This window comes from Anomaloglossus baeobatrachus, chromosome 9 (genome assembly GCF_048569485.1).
Source record: "Anomaloglossus baeobatrachus isolate aAnoBae1 chromosome 9, aAnoBae1.hap1, whole genome shotgun sequence".
NCBI lineage: Eukaryota > Metazoa > Chordata > Amphibia > Anura > Aromobatidae > Anomaloglossus > Anomaloglossus baeobatrachus.
The window spans coordinates 226,712,437-226,734,196 of record NC_134361.1 but is presented as its reverse complement, the minus strand read 5'-3'; the positions used below and the strand labels follow the sequence as shown (position 1 = coordinate 226,734,196).

Here is a 21,760-nt window from a genome sequence, read left to right as displayed (position 1 = left end):
TCTTTTTGGATCCTTAAATCATCCTGGATTATATGTTCTACAGTTGGATCCTAAAGAGTTAATTAAGGAAATTTTGCAGACACATAATGGGGACCTGGAAATGTTTTACAATTTGAACTGAACTGGAAAATAATAAAAAATTACATTTAGGACGACCCTAGGAAACGGGCGAGGGGATTGCTGTCAGTGAATGGAAGCCAATTACCCAAATTTTGCTTTTTGGATCATCCCAGATTTTGTGTTCTATAGTTGGATCCTAAAGAGTTAATTAAGGTAATTTTGCAGACACATAATGGGGGATCTGGAAACATTTTACATTTTGAACTGAACAATAATAAATAAAAAATTGCATTTAGGACGACCCTAGGAAACGGGCGAGGGGATTGCTGTCAGTGAATGGAAGGCAATTTTGCAGACACATAATGGGGATCTGGAAACAATTTGCATTGTGAACTGCGCTGGAATTTTTTTTTATAAATTGCATTACGGGCACCCCTAGGAGATGGGCACAGGGATTGCTGTCAGTGAATGGAAGTCAATTACCCAAATTTAGCTTTTTGGATCATCCCAGATTTTGCGTTCTGTAGTTGGATCCTAAAGCATTAATTAAGGCAAGTTTGCAGACACATAATGGGGACCCGGAAACGTTTTACATTTTGAACTGAGCTGGAAAAGAAAAAAAATTGTATTCCGGGCGCCCCTAGGAAATGGGCGAGAAGATTGCTGTCAGTGAATAGAAGGCAAGTTTGCAGACACATAATGGGGACCTGGAAATATTTCACATTTTGAACTGAGCTGGAAAAAAAAATGAAAAATGCATTTCGGACGCCCCTAGGAAACGGGCGAGTGAATTGCTGTCAGTGAATGGAAGTCAATTACCCAAATTTTGCTTTTTGGATCATCTCAGATTTTGCGTTCTGTAGTTGGATCCTAAAGAGTTAATAAAGGCAATTTTGAAGACACATAATGGGGACCCGGAAACGATTTGCATTTTGAACTGAGCTGGAAAAAAAAAAAAAAAATCAGAAATGCATTCCGAGCGCCCCTAGGATACGGGCGAGTGAATTGCTGTCAGTGAATGGAAGCCAATTACCCAAATTTTGCTTTTTGGATCAGCCCAGATTTTGCGTTCTATAGTTAGATCCTAAAGAGTTAATTAAGGTAGTTTTGCAGACACATAATGGGGACCTGGGAAACGTTTTACATTTTGAACTGAGGTGGAAAATATAAACTTAAAAATTGCATTGGGGCGCCCCTAGGACACGGGCACGGGGACGGCTGTCATTAAATTATCCCAGATTTTGCAGGTGTTCTAGCGTCGAATCCTAAAGAGTTAATTATGGCAATTTTGCAGACACATAATGGGGACCTGGAAAAAAAATATTAAAAATTGCTTTCCGGACGCGAGGGGATTGCGGTCATTGAATGGAAGCTGATGCGACTAGATGCAATTAACTCTTTAAATCCGGGCGCCACGGTTATGGTCCGCCGCGTTGTTATGTTGGCGCTATCCGCCAGTGTGTACAAACTTCATGGGGCGCCACTTATTTACACCATGTGACCTGAGCCGTGTAAACACAACCTGCTGAAGTAACGAGCACTGCAGCACCAATCCTGCAACAACGCGGGCACAGGATCCGCGGGGGACAGGGGCATCCATCTACTACTCTCCCCATCCTCCATCTACTACTCTCCCCATCCTCCATCTACTACTCTCCCCATCCTCCACTCATGTATATATGTTCCGGTGATCAGACATTCCCGCTAATGAAATCCTGAGATGCTGCACTACAGGCGTCAGCCGGCATCCATGCATAGCATACCCGTATACGTGCCCACATGCACCCCCCACCACCGCCATGCACCAAATGGATAGGATAGCTACCTCTGCCCGGCATCACTGGTCAGGGACCCCATAATTCGAGCCGGTAGCAGGGGGCTGACTCCGTTCAGGTCTTCCCTTGTAATTGGTGGGACGATTTTGGACGCGGTGCTGATCTCGGAGGGAGAATTCTTCATCTTGGCTCTTGCCATCTTCTCGGCGGAGTGTGCGCTTCCTCCCGTCTCTAACTCTCATGCACAGTGATCATGCTGCATGGTCTGTGCTGCGGCTGGTACCTCCTTATTTTATACTTCGTCCCTGCTCCCCGCCAACAAATGGTACATTCCTCCTCTCTCCGTGGATTTCAGCACACAGCGCCGGAGTGGGGAAATGCATTTGCTCAGTGGCGAAGGGGCAAGAGAGTCCGAGATCCAGTGATGGAGGCGCCGCACATCCTCCGAGATGCTGCACACAATCCTGTATCTCAGAGATGCCTCCGTCCATCCGCAGCCTCCTCCTCCTCCTCCTCCCTGTAAACACATCTATGTCCTCATGCAAATTCCTGCACCTGGTTACTAGCCGCATATAGTACTCACCATTTAACCCTTACACCACTCAGACATTTTTACGTTTTTTTTTTCTTTTTATGTTGTTTTTTGTGGATTTTTTGTTTTATGTTTTTTTAATGTTTTTTTGTGTTATTGTTTGATTTTGGGTTTTTTTATGTTTTGTGTTTTTTAATGATGTTTTTGTTGTTTTTTTTGTGTTTTTTTTTGTTGTTTTATGGGGTTTTTTGTGTTTTTATGGTGTTTTTTCTGTTTGTTTTATGGGTTTTTTTGTGTTTGTTTTTTGTGTTATGTTTTTTTTCGTTTTTGTATTTGTTTTATTTTGTGTTTTTTTGTGTTATTTTAATTTTATTTTTTGTGTTTTTTGTTATTGTTTTTTTTTATGTTTTGTGTTTTTTAATGATGTTTTTGTATTTTTGTTGTTTTTCATGTTTTATTTTTTTGCTTTATTTTTTTGTGTTTTTATGGTGTTTTTTTGGTGTTTTTTATGTTGATTTTTTATGTTTTTTGTGTTTGTTTTTTTTTTTCGTTTTTGTATTATTGTTTTATTGTTTTTTGTGTTATTTTTTGTGTCCTTATTGTTATTATTATGTTGTTTTTTTGTGTTTTTTTATGTTGTGTTTTTTAATGATGTTTTTGTATTTTTGTTTTATGTTGTTTTTTGTGTGTTTTATTTTTTGTTGTTTTTTGTTGTGTTATGTTGTGGGTTTTCTTGTGTTTGTTGTTTTTTTATGTTGTTTTTTGTTATGTTTGTGTTTTTTATGGTGTGGTTATGTTGTTTTTTTATGTTTGTTATTCTTTTATTTTTTTTGTGCTATTCTTTTATGCTTTTTTTGTGTTTTCATGTTGTTTTAGTGTTTTTTTGTGTTGTTTTTTTGTTATGTTTGTGTTTTTTTATGGTGTTGTGTTTATGTTGTTTTTTTATGTTGTTTTTGTTATTGTTTTATGTTACTTTTTTATGTGCACTTTTTACCTCCCCCTCTCCAAAAGCCATAGCGTTTTTATTATACCATGTAATGGACTTTAAACAAAAAAATTATTATTATTATTATTATTATTATTATTATTTATTATTATAGCGCCATTTATTCCATGGCGCTTTACAAGTGAAAGGGTATACGTACAACAGTCATTAACAGTACATAACAGACTGGTACAGGAGGAGAGAGGACCCTGCCCGCGAGGGCTCACAGTCTACAGGGAATGGGTGATGGTACAATAGGTGAGGACAGAGCTGGTTGCGCAGTGGTCTACTGGAATGGGTTTTTATAGCAATTTCCAGTGGTAAAAAAAATGACCATTAATACGATTCTTGATGTTGGTACGATTATGGCAATATCTATTGAAAAAATAGACCTAAAAAAAAAAAATAGCGTAGCAACGTTTTTTATTCTATCCATGGAGCTTGGTTTTTTTTTTTTATTGATACTGCTTTTGATTGTGTTTTATAGCCTTTTTGAGGTGTAAAAGTGATTGAAAACCAGGTTAAATAAGTTTAGGTTTTTAATAGATCAAACTTGTACAGCGATACCAAATAGGTTTATTTATGTTTTTTGGAAAAAATTGGGGTGATTTCATTTCACTTTTATTTTTACTTTATTATTTTAATTTTTTTTTTCGTTTTTTATTTTTTTTTAAACTTTTTTGTTCTTTTCTTTTTTACTTTTTAAAAAAAAACAAACGTTTTTTTTTACTTTAATATTTTTTTTACTTTTTTTTTCCCCTCAATTTTTTCTTTATTTTTCAGTACCCCCAAGAGGACTTGAGTCTGCGATTATCTGATAGGGAAACTGCTATGAAGCCCGACCACAAGCTGAGCTTGATGGAAGGAGCAATATGGCGGTGACAGGGGTCTTGAGTACGCCCCACTTGTCACTCCTTGTGTCACATAGAGAGGTGAATGTGCTCACCAAGCCCTCCTGGTTTGGTGCAGGCTCAGCTTCTGGGCCCGCTCCTTACACTGATACTCAATGTCAGATGGACTATAGCGTTTGGAAGTGGTTAAAGGGGAACCCCGAAATTATGGAATTAGGGAAATTACTAAGCCCCCGTATACACCCTGCATTTTCCAATGTCAGTTGGATGTTTATCCTAGGAAGATTTCTCCAAATGAGTCAATGTAAAGTGATCACTAATAACAGGGTATGCAATAAGAGTCTGATACATGGTGGTCTCCACCTCGTGGTCCCCCAACCCCTGCTGTTCCATGGTCGCAGCAATAATGGTCTATGATACCCTTTTAAAGTGAACTGTCACCGGGTCAAAAATGGTCAGGTTTCGCTCTTATTTTATTCCAGTTGCTCCCCTGAGTAATACATTTTTTTTTTTAATCCTCCATACGGTACAGAGATATTGGCCTTACTTTTTATGCTGTTTAAGCAGGGGCAGTGCCTATCAGGGTAATTATGCAGAGCAGACTAAAGACACGCCCCTGAGGATCTGCAAGCCGCGTCCCTGAGGACCAGTGAGCCGTACCCCCAGAGGACCAGTGAGCCGTACCCCCAGAGGACCAGTGAGCCGTACCCCCAGAGGACCAGTGAGCCGTACCCCCAGAGGACCAGTGAGCCGTACCCCCAGAGGACCAGTGAGCCGTACCCCCAGAGGACCAGTGAGCCGTACCCCCAGAGGACCAGTGAGCCGTACCCCCAGAGGACCAGTGAGCCGTACCCCCAGAGGACCAGTGAGACACACCCCAGAGGACCAGTGAGACACACCCCAGAGGACCAGTGAGACACGTTACAGAGGAACAGTAATAAGTTTCTTTTTTTTGTTTTTTTTTTTTAATCCTCCATACGGTTACTGAAATATCGGCCGTACTTTTTATGCTGTTTAAGCAGGGGCAGTGCCTATCGGGGTAATTATGCAGAGCAGACTAAAGACACGCCCCTGAGGATGTGAGCTGCGCCCCAGAGGATCATTGAGCCGCGCCTCCAAAGTATCAGAGAGCCGCACCCCCAGAGAATCAGTGAACCATGCCCCCAGAAGATCTGTGAGCCATGAGCCCAGAAGATCTGTGAGTCGCACCTCCAGAAGATCTGTGAGACACGCCCCAGAGGACCAGTGAGACACGCCCCAGAGGAACAGTGAGACATTCCATAGGAACAGTGAGACACGCCCTAGAGGACCAGTGAGACACGCCCCAGAGGACCAGTGAGACACGCCCCAGAGGATCTATGAGCCACATTCCAGCCATAAGAATTACAAATAATAAAAGCCCATATCTCAGGTGGATTTAAAATAAAATAAAAAAATTTAACATCTAATTATGTAAAGTATTTCAGAACTAAAATTCTTTTTATCACAGCACCCCATTGGGTGTATATTATGTCCAATTTGTCCTTTTTTCCCCTCATTTTTTTGTGTTGTTCCAATACACACAAAGGAAATAAACACATCTATAACAAAACTTAATTACAACTTAATAAAATATAATTTAAATAATTTTCTAGGAGAAATACTTAATTTTCGGGAGTAATTTTCAGGGTGCCGACACTTTCGGCCATGACTGTATATGATAATGTAATATATTCCTCCGTCAGAGACTCCTCATGTCTCAGGGATCAGAGAAACATTGATCTGATCTGTATTCATCTTGCCAGGAGCCAAGTAGCCCGCCGTGCACATGACGCACTGGATGAGAGGCCATGCCGGGGCCCCGGGCCATACACCGGTGTATGTGAGCAGCTGGACCCCCTCAGAACCACCTCATCTGTTCCTCATGGTCTTTGAAGCACCATATCCAGGGGCCTCACTATAGGGGGTGCGGAGGAGAGAGTTTAAGGGGGCCCAAAAAATCCTTCCTATAGTGCAGTGTTAGATATTGTTCCCTCTGGTAGGGCATAGTGGTGGTCCATTTACATCTGAACCCATAGGGAGCCCCAAGCCCCCTGATCTCTTTGGTCCAGTGTCTTGTGGAGGACATGCCAGTTTATGAGTCTGATGGTCTTCTGTCCTCTGACCAATGTGGTCAAGACTAATTTCTTCCTGCCCGTATTGAACAAGTGAGAGCGAACTCCGGACTGAAGGCGACCTACGAGCAGACGCGTTTCGAGACCCCCTAAACTAAGCATAACAATGTCGCTTTAACTAGGATTCAATGTGTATTATACACATCACCATGATATATAGTGTATATGACGCACCCCAGGGCTTTGGGGTACTCGGTCCCGGGCTGTATATTACTGGGATATTTCACTGGGTGGCCGTTGCCCGGTTCCGTGATCCTCGGGGGTTGCTAAAAAGGGGATTTGTACAAGGGAAAAATAAAAATAGAATGTTTTTCGTGACGCCACTTGCGGTATATGAGGAAAGCCGCCGCTGCACAGTCTCTCACTGCTGGGGCTGGTGGTATTGGGCAGCTTAGGTGTGAGGCCCTCCGCAAGTAGAGCTAGGCCCCAGGGGAGGATGATGGTGGTTGTAGTCTGTAGGTGAGAAGGTGTAGGAAGAATTCAGACAACACAGGGGCTGCGGTTTAACTTGTGCTTTACTCACAGGTTTGGCGTTGCTACTACCCCGGTTCATGCTGGTCTTTACTAAGCCGGTATTCCCTTGGTCCCAGTGCCGGTGTAGTGAACTGGTGAGCTTTACTTCCATGCACCATGTAGTAGTTGGTGGGTCCCCGTGACCTGGAGCGTTTTGGGGTCACCTCCTGTTGTCTCCGTTCTGGCCCATACGGCAGGCAGCTTGAACCTCTCTTGGGTTGGACCTCTGTCCCCGTTCCCAGGTTCCCTCTTTGCTGCTGTGCCCCAGACACTAATGTCAGTAAGGTCCTTGATGGTCCCTTCACCGGGCAGGTGAGCCTGAAGTGTCTTCCTGAACTAGGGCCCTGTGCCCCGCCGGTGCTCGGTCCTGTGAGTACTGGTACGTACTCTCCCAGCGACTGTACTCCTCTTTACTCAGTAGTCACTTCACACTTTCCCGACAACTTGTCTGACTGACTTGGTGTCTGGTTACTATTCAACTGACAAGATGTCCATCGTCCGTCCACTCCACTGACTAGCCCCTCTTCCTCCCAGGTCTCTGACTAGTGGATTGGATGCGTCCCAGCCTATAGGTGACCACCCGTCAAGTCCATCTCTAGCCTGTTACCCAGTCTGGGGAAAATTATATATATATATCACTCATGGAGCAGGCTCAGGAGCTGCATCTGTGACGCCCTGGACTAGCCAGGTAGTCACAGTTAGTACCCTTTTTTAGGGGAAGGTTGTTGTGCAGGGGCCTATCAGCCAACCTAGAACCCTGAGTCACCCCTCTCAGGTTCTGACGTACACACCAGGTGGGCGGAACCAGGCGGTTGGCCACGCCCACCGAGGAGTTCGGATGGCCTGAGGTGGGAAAGCACGTCAGTCAGTCAGTGAGTTGAGAGAGGAAAGGAAAGAGAGGAGTAGGGAGAGTGAGAGAGGAGAAGAGAACGTCTGCCAGGTGTCCGGGTCATAGTCCGGACACTCTGTGGCCAGGAGGCAGACGGTGGTGGCCGCCTGCAGGAGCTGGGATTACAGCCGGTGGAACCGTAGGGACCGAGGACGGGCGGTGGCCCGCCGGTGCCGAACCGGGGAACCGATTGGAAACCAGAGCACCAGGAGGAATACTCAGACCCAGTACGAGGCCCAGAAGCTACTGGGCCGAGTCGAATAAACTGATTGAGGACTGGACTTGAGGTCCCTTCCCATGCAAGGCCTGACTGAAGACAACAGCCCACCCAACAAGGATAGGAAGCCACCGCCAAGGCATATAGATCCAAAGGGCCAGCGTCTGCAGGGAAACGGGTTCCTTAGCACACAGTCAGCTGGGGAGCGGACTACCGTCGCTGAAGCGTAGGCAGTCGAACACATACACAAAAGGTGCAGGAGAAAGGAGGCAACCACCAGCCCGAGAAAAGGGGAGAAACGCAGCTGGCTGCGGGCACCGTCCACCATCTTGTTTGGTTTACAAGAGACTCCAGCGTACTTGTAATAGTGAGTACACCAGTGCCCTCGGGCCGAGCACCGCACCAACACTGACCTACAACAGCAATTTACAGCGACCCCTCGGGCCCCGGGACGATCACCCCTACCACGGAGGGGTTAACACCAAGCTGCGTAACATCGTCCCTGGGAGCCTAGTCAACGGCAGCGGTGGTGTCCATCCATTCACCACAGCCCCGTGGGTGGCGTCATGAACTCTCGATCCCCAACACCACCACCCCACCTGCGTGCATAGCGCCAAAGCAGCGACTCCCACCAACATCCTAACTCCCCCCCTCCTTACAGAGAGGAGGTGGGAACCCCGGGTCCGTGGTAAGCTCGAGTCATCCACCGACGAGCACGGATCCGAGCGGCTCAGCAGCCGGCCAAGCCCCGGGGCGGTACACATCCACTCCAAATGGAGCAGATACCAGCTGTGTCATACAGCCAGCACCTGCATCCTCCAGCAGCGACTGGAGCTAACCAGCAGCATTTAAGAGGCATGATTCTGTTGGGGAGCCAGTTTGGCATCCTTTGCCCACCGCCTTGATACGATCACAAAGAGCCACTGGTTTGATTGCTGAATGCCTTTGCTGCCATCTTGGTGCTCCTATCAGATGATTATCTTGTAAGTCTCCATAACCAAATGTTATTTTCAGTGATAATCACAAGGTAATTAAAGAAGCCTCTCGCCTTAATTTGTCTTAATGTGGAAATTTAGAAAGAGATTGTCTGCAGCGGAGACCCCCTCCCCCATCAGCAGGTGGTTGTGTCCTCTGCGCAGGATATAGCTTCTGGCAGTAATGCAATAAGTCGTATTCGTCACGATGAACCTAATGGGCTCTATGCCTTAAAAGATATATTCCGATTTACAAGCTCCTATCATAAATTCTAGTAGGTGTAATAATAATAATAAGAATAGCAAATCCCTCTAGTTAGAAATGTAGTATACTTCACCTGATTAGGTACATCATTTACCTCATGTGCAGGGCATTGCAGCAGCTTAGGTATCCATGGTTATGACCAGTCATAATGTGACAGTTAATTGCTTGTGGTCATAACCATGGATACCTATGCTGCAATGCCCTGCACATGAGGAAAGAGACATACAGTGCTGGCCAAAAGTATTAGCACCCCTGCAATTCTGTCAGATAATACTCAGTTTCTTCTTGAAAATTATTGCAATCACAAATTCAATTTGTCTTCAATGAAAAGAAAAAAAAAATGTCATAAAGCCAATTTGGATATAATTCCACACCAAACTTAAAAAGGGGGGTGGACAAACGTATTGGCACTGTGTGAATCCTGTGATGCTTCTGTAATTTGTGTAATTAACAGCGCCTGTAACTTACCTGTGGCACCTAACAGGCGTGGAGAAAAGAAAGAAGACCAAAGAACTGTCTGAGGACTTGAGAATCCAGATTGTGAGGAAGCATGAGCAATCTCAAGGCTACAAGTCCATCTCCAAACACCTGAAAGCTCCTGTGTCTACGGTGCGCAGTGTCATCAAGAAGTGTAAAGCCCATGGCACTGTGGCTAACCTCCCTAGATGTGGAAGGAAAAGAAAGATTGAGGAGAGATTTCAACGCAAGATTGTGCGGATGGTGGATAAAGAACCTCGACTAACATCCAAACAAGTTCAAGCTGCCCTGCAGTCCGAGGGTACAACAGTGTCACCCCGAACTATCCGTCAGCGTCTGAATGAAAAGGGACTGTATGGTAGGATACCCAGGAAGACCCCACTTCTTACCCCGAGACATAAAAAAGCCAGGCTGGAGTTTGCCAAAACTTACCTGAGAAAGCCTAAAACGTTTTGGAAGAATGTTCTGTGGTCAGATGAGACAAAAGTAGAGCTTTTTGGGAAAAGCCATCAACATAGAGTTTACAGGAAAAAAAAGAGGCATTCAAAGAAAAGAGCACGGTCCCTACAGTCAAACATGGCGGAGGTTCCTTGATGTTTTGGGGGTTGCTTTGCTGCCTCTGGCACTGGACTGCTTGACCGTGTGCATGGCATTATAAAGTCTGAAGACTACCAACAAATTTTGCAGCATAATGTAGGGCCCAGTGTGAGAAAGCCGGGTCTCCCTCAGAGGTCATGGGTCTTCCAGCAGGACAATGACCCAAAACACACTTCAAAAAGCACTAGAAAATGGTTTGATAGAAAGCACTGGAGACTACTAAAGTGGCCAGCAATGAGTCCAGACCTGAACCCCATAGAACACCTGTGGAGAGATCTCACAATGGCAGTTTGGAGAAGGCCCCCTTCAAATCTCAGGGACCTGGAGCAGTTTGCCAAAGAAGAATGGTCTAAAATTCCAGCAGAGCATTGTAAGAAACTCATTGATGGTTATCGGAAGCGGTTGTGCGCAGTTATTTCGGCTAAAGGTTGTGCAACCAAGTATTAGTCTAAGGGTGCCAATACTTTTGTCTGGCCAATTTTTGGAGTTTTGTGGGAAATGATCAATGATTTGGTTTTTGTTTCATTCCCTTTTATGTTTTTTCATTGCAAGCAAAATTAATTAAGATAATAATACCAAAGAATCTGTGATTGCAATCATTTTCAGGAAGAAACTGCGTATTATCTGACAGAATTGCAGGGGTGCCAATACTTTTGGCCAGCACTGTAGCTAAATCAGGAGAACTATACCACATTTCTAATTGGAGGTATTTGCTAATATTATTATACCTACTAAATATTTGGATAGTGGTCATAACTATGGATACTTAAGCTGCTGCAATGCCCTGCACATGAGGTAACTGACAAAGCTAATCAGGAGAACTATACTACATTTCTAATTGGAGGTATTTGCTAATATTGTTATTATTACACCTACTACATATTGGTATAGGTTACTGGAGATGGGAATACCGGGGATTTTTGGTCTTTTATTGTACGGTAAAAAGCTCTGCGACTTTCGCTTTCTGTTCCTAGGATCTGTGCTTGCTTTCAGTACATGGAAGCCTTAAGAGAGTTTTAACAAAACTGATATCCTGTGGATAGGGGGTGTGTCTGAAGCAATAAAATAATGGGGGTGCCATGTCCGCCATGTGGATACGGGGAGGCTTATGAGCGCTTAGGGTTTACAGGACTGATGTTGATGGCAGTGTATTGTACTCTACCATATCCGGAAGTCCTGTAGACCTCAAGTAAAGTGGTAGCGTCCATGGTGGACATGCTCCAATCAGGGACCCCCAGTCATCAGACACTGGGGGCGCCATTACTGGCACCCATGCCGTATACTATACTCAGCTGTGTACAGTATATATGGGGGCGGGGTCTAGACAAGCTTCATATACGACTACGGTCAGTCTCGGGATCACGCTGTAGACTCAGACCATGAATGTCAGACGTGTGAGACTAAATATCAAAACATATGACATGTATACAGTATGTGATCACCATGGTGCCAAAATGTGAGCAGTGTCCCCCTTTATCTACCAAGCACTATATACACACTAATAGACAACGGGACAGATTGATAACACTGTCTAAAAGAAATCCTATCTACGTCGCCCATAGCAACCAATCACAGCACAGCTTTCATTTCTCAAAGGCAGAATGTGACATGAAACCTGAGCTGTGATTGGTTGCTATAAGCAGCACATGGGTTTTGTCTAAATCTCCCCTTTTTTTCATGAGACTATTCATGTAATAGAAGAATTGCCCTTTAATACACCGCATACACATACAGACAATATATGAAATACAGTACGGATGTCAAACAATTCATGTAAAGAAAAAGCCCCTTCAATTACCATGTAGTACATAAACATCTACAGTCGCCTTAGCAACAAGAGCCTGAAGGGGTTAATAGACAAGGTGAAAGCTGTGACCTTCCCTCGAATCCCATATCTGACGTTGGTGACTTTGCTTCCATTTTGATATTGTAATTTTTAAGCATTAGTACGTTCCTAGTAATTTATATTAGGTTTTTTTTAACCCACTAGATGCCATTCATAGTTTCATAAAGCATCCTGACAGCGAATGGATATTACGGGGTCAAATGCCCACCTACTTACGCTGACTCTAGGGGCCATTTGTACCCATAGAGCTCCTATTGACTTCTATGGTGGCTAATAAATCCAATTGCCGTGAGCTCCCTCCAGTGGTGGCTACAGGCAGCCTGAAACCTTTCACTTAAAAAGGATCAGTCACTTGCCAAAAATATGTATTTTGTTTTTACCTGGTGTAAATGGCGCTGTTCTCCTGAATCCGGCGATGTATTTAATTTCTTCCTGCTCCTCTCCATTCCTGAGATATGGCCGCTTCTTCCCTGGTCTTTTTATTTTGCCACGTGGGAGTGGTTTTGATGAGGACCATGCCCACTTGGCTAAGATTAGATTTATATACAGTGCAGAGGAAGCGGTATCTCAGGATTGGAGAGGCGTAGGAACAAAAGAAAAACAGCGCCGGATTCAGGACAACGGCGGCATTTACACCAGGTGAAAATTTGTACATATTTAGTGCAAGTGACAGGTCCTCTTTAAAGGGATTGTCCACTTTAGAAATAAAAAAACAAGTAATGCTCACACATATCCAACACCGCTCCCCGTAGCTAGGTCTCCTCGCTGGTCTCTACCTAAAAAATGACTGCTCAGCTAATCTATGGACATATAAGTGACTTGCCTCAAACAATGATTGTCTGCAGCGGTTACATGTGCCAATGTCAGGAAGTAACAGACAACATCAGGAAATTGGGTCAGAAGGTGCTCAAAAATGACAGCGATACTAACCACTCTACCACCAGGGATGCACCCATTAATCACTTAGACCACCATGCCATGGATTATACTGTTTCACACTGCGGAGAAACGCTGCTGCTAAATAATGGTGTATTATTCTTCGGCACAGTTTGGCAGTATTATTTGGACCGTATAGTGGGAATATGATGGGAATGTGGTGACCTAGGACAGCGCAGGATAAACTCATTACTGAGGCTAATTAGAATGCCATTAATAACAATTAGTAATAACCTGCGCTGTTCAGAGCTGCACAGAAATTACGGCAAAGCGGCCGTCTTATACCAGGAGGACGTATAGCGGACAGTCTGCCAAATCTCCTGCACATTCACGCTGGGGGCAGGGAACCCTCTATGGCGCCATAATGTGTTATAACGAGATCTCCCACTTTCCAATCACTTATTTTTTTCTACGTCTTCCATTATTGGCAGAAATATTGGACTGTCATGTTACCGCATCTAGTCAAAATGTTCCACTAATCTCGTTTTAAATAGTATTTCTCAGAGTGAGAAACTGCAGCTGCATCCCCCTTCCCACCTGCAGCTGCATCCCCCTTCCCCCCTCACCTGCAGCTGCATCCCCCTTCCCCCCTCACCTACAGCTGCATCCCCCTCCCCCCTGCATCCCCTCCTCACCTGCGGCTGCATCCTCCTTCCCACCTGCATCACCCTTCCCCCCTCACCTGCTGCTGCATCCCCCTCCTCAACTACAGCTGCATCCCCTCTCCCCACCTGCATTCTATCTACTGCGGTGCACTGGGCAGGCCTATTCATACTGTGGAAGGAAAAACCCTATAGACAAGAGAAACATCAGTGAGGAGCTGCAGCTGCATCCCCCTCATCCCCTCCACCTGCATTCTATGTAATGTGGTGCAGTGGGCAGGCCTGTCCAAATTTGGAAGGAAAAACCCTACAAACAAGAGAAACGTCATCGAGAAGCTGCAGTTGCATCCCCCTCCTCCCCCCTACCTGCATTCTATGTACTGCGGTGCGCTGGGCAGGCCTGTCCAAACTGTGGAAGGAAAAACCCTATAGACAAGAGAAACATCAGTGAGAAGCTGCAGCTGCATCCCCCTCCTCCACCCCACCTGCATTCTATGTCCTGTGTGGAAGGAAAAACCCTACAGACAAGAGAAACATCAGCAAGAAGCTGCAGCTGCATCCCCCTCCTCCCCCCACCTGCATTCTATGTACTGTGGTGCACTCGGTAGGTCTGCCAAACTGTGGATGGAAAAACCTACAGACAAGAGAAACGTCAGTGAAAAGCTGCAGCTGCATCCCCCTCCTCCCCCCCACCTGCATTTTTTGTACTGCGGTGCACTGGGCAGGCCTGTCCAAACTGTGGAAGGAAAAATCCGACAGACAAGAGAAACATCAGTGAGTAACTGCAGCTGCATCCCCCTCCTCCCCCCCATCAGTTCTCATCCACAACCCCCAGGAAATTAGCAGACATCACATGTAAGAAATGAAATTCAAGTTGAGTAGTATATTGGAAACTTTAGCAACTCTCTAATAATTCTTAAATAACAATTGGGGGGAGGGTCACATTTCCAGTGGCTGCCTTATGTTGCTGAATATACTGGATATAAAAATGATCAATATTCTGCATATGCGTGTAACAGAAGATCCAGGCTGCCATTAACACAATTAATCACATTCTTGCAAAAAAACAAACCAAAAACGTATTAGAGCGTTCTTCTAACTGCTTGCAGCCACCACTAGAGGGAGCTGAAGTGCTCACTGCAGACTGATCATGGCTCGAACTCAGTGCAGTGAGCTCCCCCTAGTGGCAAGTAATGCAGCCACTTTATCAGCTCTGCTTCTGAAGGCTAAAAACAAATCTACACACAAATAATAAACGTTTTGGGGCCTACAAGGGTGTTAAAGTGCCGGCCCTCCATTTAATTCCCAAATATTTAAGCACTGCAGCTGGCAGTATAGAGACACTGAGAACGGGGGTGTTTTGACCTTCCTCAGATCTTGGATTTTTGGCACACATAGTGCTGGCAGAGTGACAGGATAAGACTGGCAGGTTGGCATCTCGATGGGAAGCGAAGGAGAAGATGAGGGCATTGCATAATAAGGGGATAGATACCTCCGCATAAAGCATTGATGGAGGTTTGTGCTTAAATACTTTGTGCTGCTGTAAACCTGTGCAACCTGGTATTCCTGAGTCACCATTTTTCTTGGTTCACAACCCCGAAAGCAGAAACGCCAGCTCTACTCACCCTCCCCAGGTCCAGCACTCAGTCTCCACTGCTACTCCCTCTGTCTGTTGTTGTCCATAGTGTTGATGTCACGTCAATCAGTGAGCTTAGTGGCTTTGAGTAGCTTGTGCCGCTGGGCTGCAGTGATCGGCTGCAGTGCTATTGATGTGATGTATAACAGAAGTCAGGGGCATTGGCGGAGATTCGGTGCTGGACCTGGGGAGGGTGAGTAAAGCTTTGTTTGCATTTTGTACAACAAATTGTTCCTGGGGACAGTGGGTTTTCTGAAACTGAAAAACCCCTTTAAGGCCGGCTCAGGCAGAGATGTGCGGCCTGAGTTTTCAGGTAGTATGCTGCTATTCATGTAGTTGAGACACTTATTTAGCCCAGCTCTGCTAGAACTGAACGATGATGTTCCACATTCGGGTCTTCTAGGCCAAAGTGTCTATCCGCTAATCCAGCTCTGCTATGGTGTTCCCTGACCAAACCTGCTGCTGGTCCCTGAGGTCCCTCACCACCCTAGATAGATTCTGCACCTATGCGCCGAGCCGGATACCTGACCCTAGGTATCCCTACTGCTGGTCCCTGGGGTCCCTCACCACCCTAGATAGGTGCAGAACCTATGCGCCCAGCAGGATACCTGACCCTAGGTATCCCTACTGCTGGTCCCTGGGGTCCCTCACCACCCTAGATAGGTGCAGAACCTATGCGCCGAACAGGATACCTGACCCTAGGTATCCCTAGTGCTGGTTCCTGGGGTCCCTCACCGCCCTAGATGGGTTCTGCACCTATGCGCCCAGCAGGATACCTGACCCTAGGCATCCCTAGCGCCGGGCCCTAAGTAAGGAACAGGTGGGATGACCTCTTCGTCAACCCCACTAAACACTATAGAAGACACAAGGAGGACGCACAGGAGAAAAAGCATGAACTACTTATCTACAGAAGACACAGGTAAAAGATCAGAAAAGTAACAGCAACCACACCACAGCCAAGTACAAGCCACCTGCTTGCAACCAGAGCTTGAATGAACTGAAGATACAGTTAGGTCTAGAAATATTTGGACAGTGACACAAGTTTTGTTATTTTAGCTGTTTACAAAAACATGTTCAGAAATACAATTATATATATAATATGGGCTGAAAGTGCACACTCCCAGCTGCAATATGAGAGTTTTCACATCCAAATCGGAGAAAGGGTTTAGGAATCATAGCTCTGTAATGCATAGCCTCCTCTTTTTCAAGGGACCAAAAGTAATTGGACAAGGGACTCTAAGGGCTGCAATTAACTCTGAAGGCGTCTCCCTCGTTAACCTGTAATCAATGAAGTAGTTAAAAGGTCTGGGGTTGATTACAGGTGTGTGGTTTTGCATTTGGAAGCTGTTGCTGTGACCAGACAACATGCGGTCTAAGGAACTCTCAATTGAGGTGAAGCAGAACATCCTGAGGCTGAAAAAAAGAAAAAATCCATCAGAGAGATAGCAGACATGCTTGGAGTAGCAAAATCAACAGTCGGGTACATTCTGAGAAAAAAGGAATTGACTGGTGAGCTTGGGAACTCAAAAAGGCCTGGGCGTCCACGGATGACAACAGTGGTGGATGATCGCCGCATACTTTCTTTGGTGAAGAAGAACCCGTTCACAACATCAACTGAAGTCCAGAACACTCTCAGTGAAGTAGGTGTATCTGTCTCTAAGTCACCAGTAAAGAGAAGACTCCATGAAACTAAATACAAAGGGTTCACATCTAGATGCAAACCATTCATCAATTCCAAAAATAGACAGGCTAGAGTTAAATTTGCTGAAAGACACCTCATGAAGCCAGCTCAGTTCTGGAAAAGTATTCTATGGACAGATGAGACAAAGATCAACCTGTACCAGAATGATGGGAAGAAAAAAGACTGGAGAAGAAAGGGAACGGCACATGATCCAAGGCACACCACATCCTCTGTAAAACATGGTGGAGGCAACGTGATGGCATGGGCATGCATGGCTTTCAATGGCACTGGGTCACTTGTGTTTATTGATGACATAACAGCAGACAAGAGTAGCCGGATGAATTCTGAAGTGTACCGGGATATACTTTCAGCCCAGATTCAGCCAAATGCCGCAAAGTTGATCGGACGGCGCTTCATAGTACAGATGGACAATGACCCCAAGCATACAGCCAAAGCTACCCAGGAGTTCATGAGTGCAAAAAAGTGGAACATTCTGCAATGGCCAAGTCAATCACCAGATCTTAACCCAATTGAGCATGCATTTCACTTGCTCAAATCCAGACTTAAGACGGAAAGACCCACAAACAAGCAAGACCTGAAGGCTGCGGCTGTAAAGGCCTGGCAAAGCATTAAGAAGGAGGAAACCCAGCGTTTGGTGATGTGCATGGGTTCCAGACTTAAGGCAGTGATTGCCTCCAAAGGATTCGCAACAAAATATTGAAAATAAAAATATTTTGTTTGGGTTTGGTTTATTTGTCCAATTACTTTTGACCTCCTAAAATGTGGAGTGTTTGTAAAGAAATGTGACAATTCCTACAATTTCTATCAGAGATTTTTGTTCAAACCTTCAAATTAAACGTTACAATCTGCACTTGAATTCTGTTGTAGAGATTTCATTTCAAATCCAATGTGGTGGCATGCAGAGCCCAACTCGCCAAAATTGTGTCACTGGCCAAAGATTTCTGGACCTAACTGTATCACCAGCACCAGTCCAAGGAAGGAAGGGGTATTTAAAGGGAAAACTGATAATCAACAGCTGGGTGGAAGGCGAGCTCCTGCTGGGTCCAAAAGGGAAAGAGAATAATCCAGCAGGAAAGCTACCTATACCAATGAATACTGACAGTGAGCTGAACCGGACATTCACTGTTTCTATTACTAACAAAGGAGCAATGGAAACTCAGGGAGCATTCTGCGGAGCCAGACACTGTGACAGTCTATGGCCAGAAACCACATGACTTTCTGTCACCCGTGACAGCCAAGCTGGCGGTCTTCTCTGTGTCGGAGGGTGACAGAGCTCCCTGCAATGTAAATGTATGGTTATGTAAAGTAAATATGTTAATGTGATATGTATTAGTCAGATAGAGTGGGGAATGTTAAGTAGGATATAGTGTGAGATAAAGGTTTAGGATGTAATTTATAGGAAGTAATGTAAAGTATAGGAAGGTTATGTAGATGTACTTTGTTAGTAATAGAAACAGTGAATGCCTGGTTCAGCTCACTGGGAGGTGGAACTAGTATTGAACAGGTGAGAGACTTCCTGGTTACAAGAGAGGTCAGTGAGAGAAGGCACCATGTGAAACAAGGAACTGAAGAGTTGCTGTAACGCTTCCATTGCCACTGTCACAGGCGACAGACAGTCATGTGCTTTCTGGCCTTAGAAGGTCACAGCGTTTGGTGCTTAAATACCACTTCCTTCCCTGGACTGGTGCTGGTGATATTTTCAATCCTAAGGGGCGGTGGGTGTCTCCGTTCTCCGGTACCGGTGTCTCCTCTTTCGGCCATCTTTGTCCTCCTTCTTCTGAAGCCTGGGTGCATGACGTGTCCTATGTCATCCACACTAGCCGCAATTGAGGCCCTGCCCAGTCAGAGAGTGAGAACGTTGAACACTTTGTCTGCTATGCAATGTTGCACCCACAGCCAAGGGACTGTTGGCGAGGGAGTGCGGTGCTCTAGTGGCCCGGATCCCCCCTCTTTCATCTGCACATCATATTCTAATGCTCTATGTGCTGTACATTAGGGTTTCCAGCTCCCCTGCATCAACACCTCCGGTCCGTGCCGCTCACTCCGATGAGTCAAGACAATTCTACTTTCCTCTACCAGCTTTTGGTGAACTATTCCTTGAAGTTTTACAATACAAGCGCTCTGCTAACCTCTCCTTTACAAGCCCACAGGGATATTGCACTTTACAGCCTCGCAGATACTGGAAACTTGAGGGTATGCAATGCCTGAGCCCCCACCCAGCCCCTTCCTCCGCCTCCAGATACATCGTCCTCAGCAGGAAAGCGACGCACTTGTTAAGAACTTCTCATTCTAATTATTTGTGAAAGCCATTATGAAGCTCTCGGGGACCGGCAGCCAATTATCCAGTATTACGGCATGTCTTCCAGCACGGAAATGTGGTGCAAGAAAAGGTTTTATTTATTTCTCGGCTCAATAAAAGAGAAAAAGCCAACGAAAGCAGAAGATAAGTAGTGATTATGTGGGGCTCATGCACATAGATTATGGATTGTATGGATCCATTATGTGACAGCCATAAAGATTTATGGAACAATACTGTATGTTTTCATGCCTCGGAGGTGATGTAATACTACACTGCCTATGGGATAGAATACCGCTATACTATGGCAAATGGAATACAGCACAATATAGCACCGTAATTAACACCTGAAGGGATAAATCTGCCAACACAACCTATAATGTCTTCCTATGGAGCGACATTGTTCTATTAAACAGAAGAAGGACTATACACCCCTATCAGAGGTCCATAGAAGGTAACTTACAGGTTGTCACTCGATTACAGTCTGGGTCACCTTCTCTGGCCTTTTATCTATTACCCACAACAGAAAATGCTTATTTCACAGGCTGTGAGGGGATCGGGGCTCCTAGACTGGCTCTTAGGCTAGGGGATCCTAGCTGTCCCTAATCCCAGAGATACTTATTATGGTGAAGATGTCTGGGCCACCTTCCATGCCCTGTTCCTGGCCAGCCCTGATCAGGCTAAGGGTTCCTAGCTGTCCCTAATCCTAGAGATACTTCTTATGGTGAAGATGTCTGGGCCACCTTCCATGCCCTGTTCCTGGCCAGCCCTGATCAGGCTAGAGGATCCTAGCTGTCCCTAATCCTAGAGATATTTCTTATGGTGAAGATGTCTGGGTCAAAATCCTTGCTCTGCTCCTGGCCAGCCCTGATCAGACTAGGGGATCCTACCTGTCCGTAATCACAGAGATACTTCTAATGGTGAAGATGTCTGGGCCGCCTTCTTTGCCCTGCTCCTGGCCAGTGCTGATCAGACTAGGGGATCCTAGCTGTCCCTAATCCCAGAGATAATTCTTATGGTGAAGATGTCTGGGTCGCCTTCCTTACCCTGCTCCTGGCCAGCCCTGATCAGACTAGGGGATCCTAGCTGTCCCTAATCCCAGGGATACTTCTTATGGTGAAGATGTCTGGGCCGCCTTCTTTGCCCTGTTCCTGGCCAGCCCTGATCAGACTAGGGGATACTAGCTGTCCCTAATCCCAGAGATACTTCTTATGGTGAAGATGTCTGGGCCGCCTTCTTTGCCCTGCTCCTGGCCAACCCTGATCAGACTAGGGGATCCTAGCTGTCCCTAATACCAAAGATACTTTTTATGGTGAAGATGTCTGGGTCGCCTTCCTTGCCCTGCTCCTGGCCAGCCCTGATGAAACTATGAGATTTTAGCTGTGCCTAATCCCAGAGATACTTCTTATGGTGAAGATGTCTGGGTTGCCTTCCTTGCCCTGCTCCTGGGCAGTCCTGATCTAATACCCCCTCTCACCCACCCCAAGGGGGGAACCAGGACAGGAGTGGTTGAACCCAGAGAAACAGACAAACATGAGAAACGAAAAACTATTGCAGCAAGCACAAATGGAGATATAGGACAATACATCAGAAGGAGAAAATAAAGAGCAGGAACGAAGTAATCAGATGCCAAGAGGATTTCCACAGCACAATAAGCAACACGCAATAAATCACCAGCAACTGGCTCACAACAGCACACTGAACAGTTCAGCAAAAGCTATAGTCGGCATGGGAAGACAGATTCCGCCATCTTAAAAAGGTGGGGAGTGACTGTGATAGGTCTCCCACAACATGTGATTCAAAAGGTAACCAGCAGGCTAGCAGAGATTACTGATAAGCACACAGCTGGTCGACACCCGAGCCTGTCTGTACAACCATAGTGTGGAGTGTCAGATTCTGCAGTGTGAACAGCGTCAGATGCCGCCATGACACTCGGCAAGTTTAGAGCCAAACACCGTGTGACCGTTTACAGAAAAGCATCTCTTGGTTTGGAGGACCCAGCACATCAGAGATTAATAGGAAAGGTGCAATCCTTCATTTCACCTGCGGGAGTGCTATTAAGAAACAATGTCAGCACAAAAGTTCCCTAGATAATCCCAGGAAATCCCAGCGATTAAATTATCTTTATAACAGAATAAAGGGATCAAGAGGGAAGGTTTCCCAAAGCCTTAAGAAAGTCACGTCCTTCAAGGAGATGATGGGGCAGAGACGCTCATGGATAATCATCTTCAGCAGCTAAAATAATGATGCGCTGCTCAATTAAATTACTGCTCGTTATTTGCTGCAGCACCTGGCATCTCAGACAGACATATTGCAATATGATGATGCGCCACAAACTCATCAAAATCTCGCTAAACTCACTTATGTTTATCTCCTAGCCGCCAGGTAGAGCTGATGAAATGAACTGTGACAGCAGATCCCGGCTGCAGAGTCCTTACCGGAAAGACGCACAGA

The 21,760-nt window shown here is 45.5% G+C and overlaps 1 protein-coding gene and 1 long non-coding RNA gene across 2 annotated transcripts in view; both read right to left on the bottom strand.

The window, feature by feature from the left end:
• Positions 1-1,911, bottom strand: part of LOC142251667 (uncharacterized) — a 28,136-nt gene extending 26,225 nt beyond the window's left edge. Inside the window, exon 1 of the long non-coding RNA XR_012725323.1 lies at positions 1,886-1,911. This is a non-coding gene — a long non-coding RNA (uncharacterized LOC142251667). The remainder of the gene's footprint in view (positions 1-1,885) is intronic.
• KCNT1 (potassium sodium-activated channel subfamily T member 1) overlaps positions 1-21,760 on the bottom strand; it is a 324,059-nt gene that overhangs the window by 165,313 nt on the left and 136,986 nt on the right.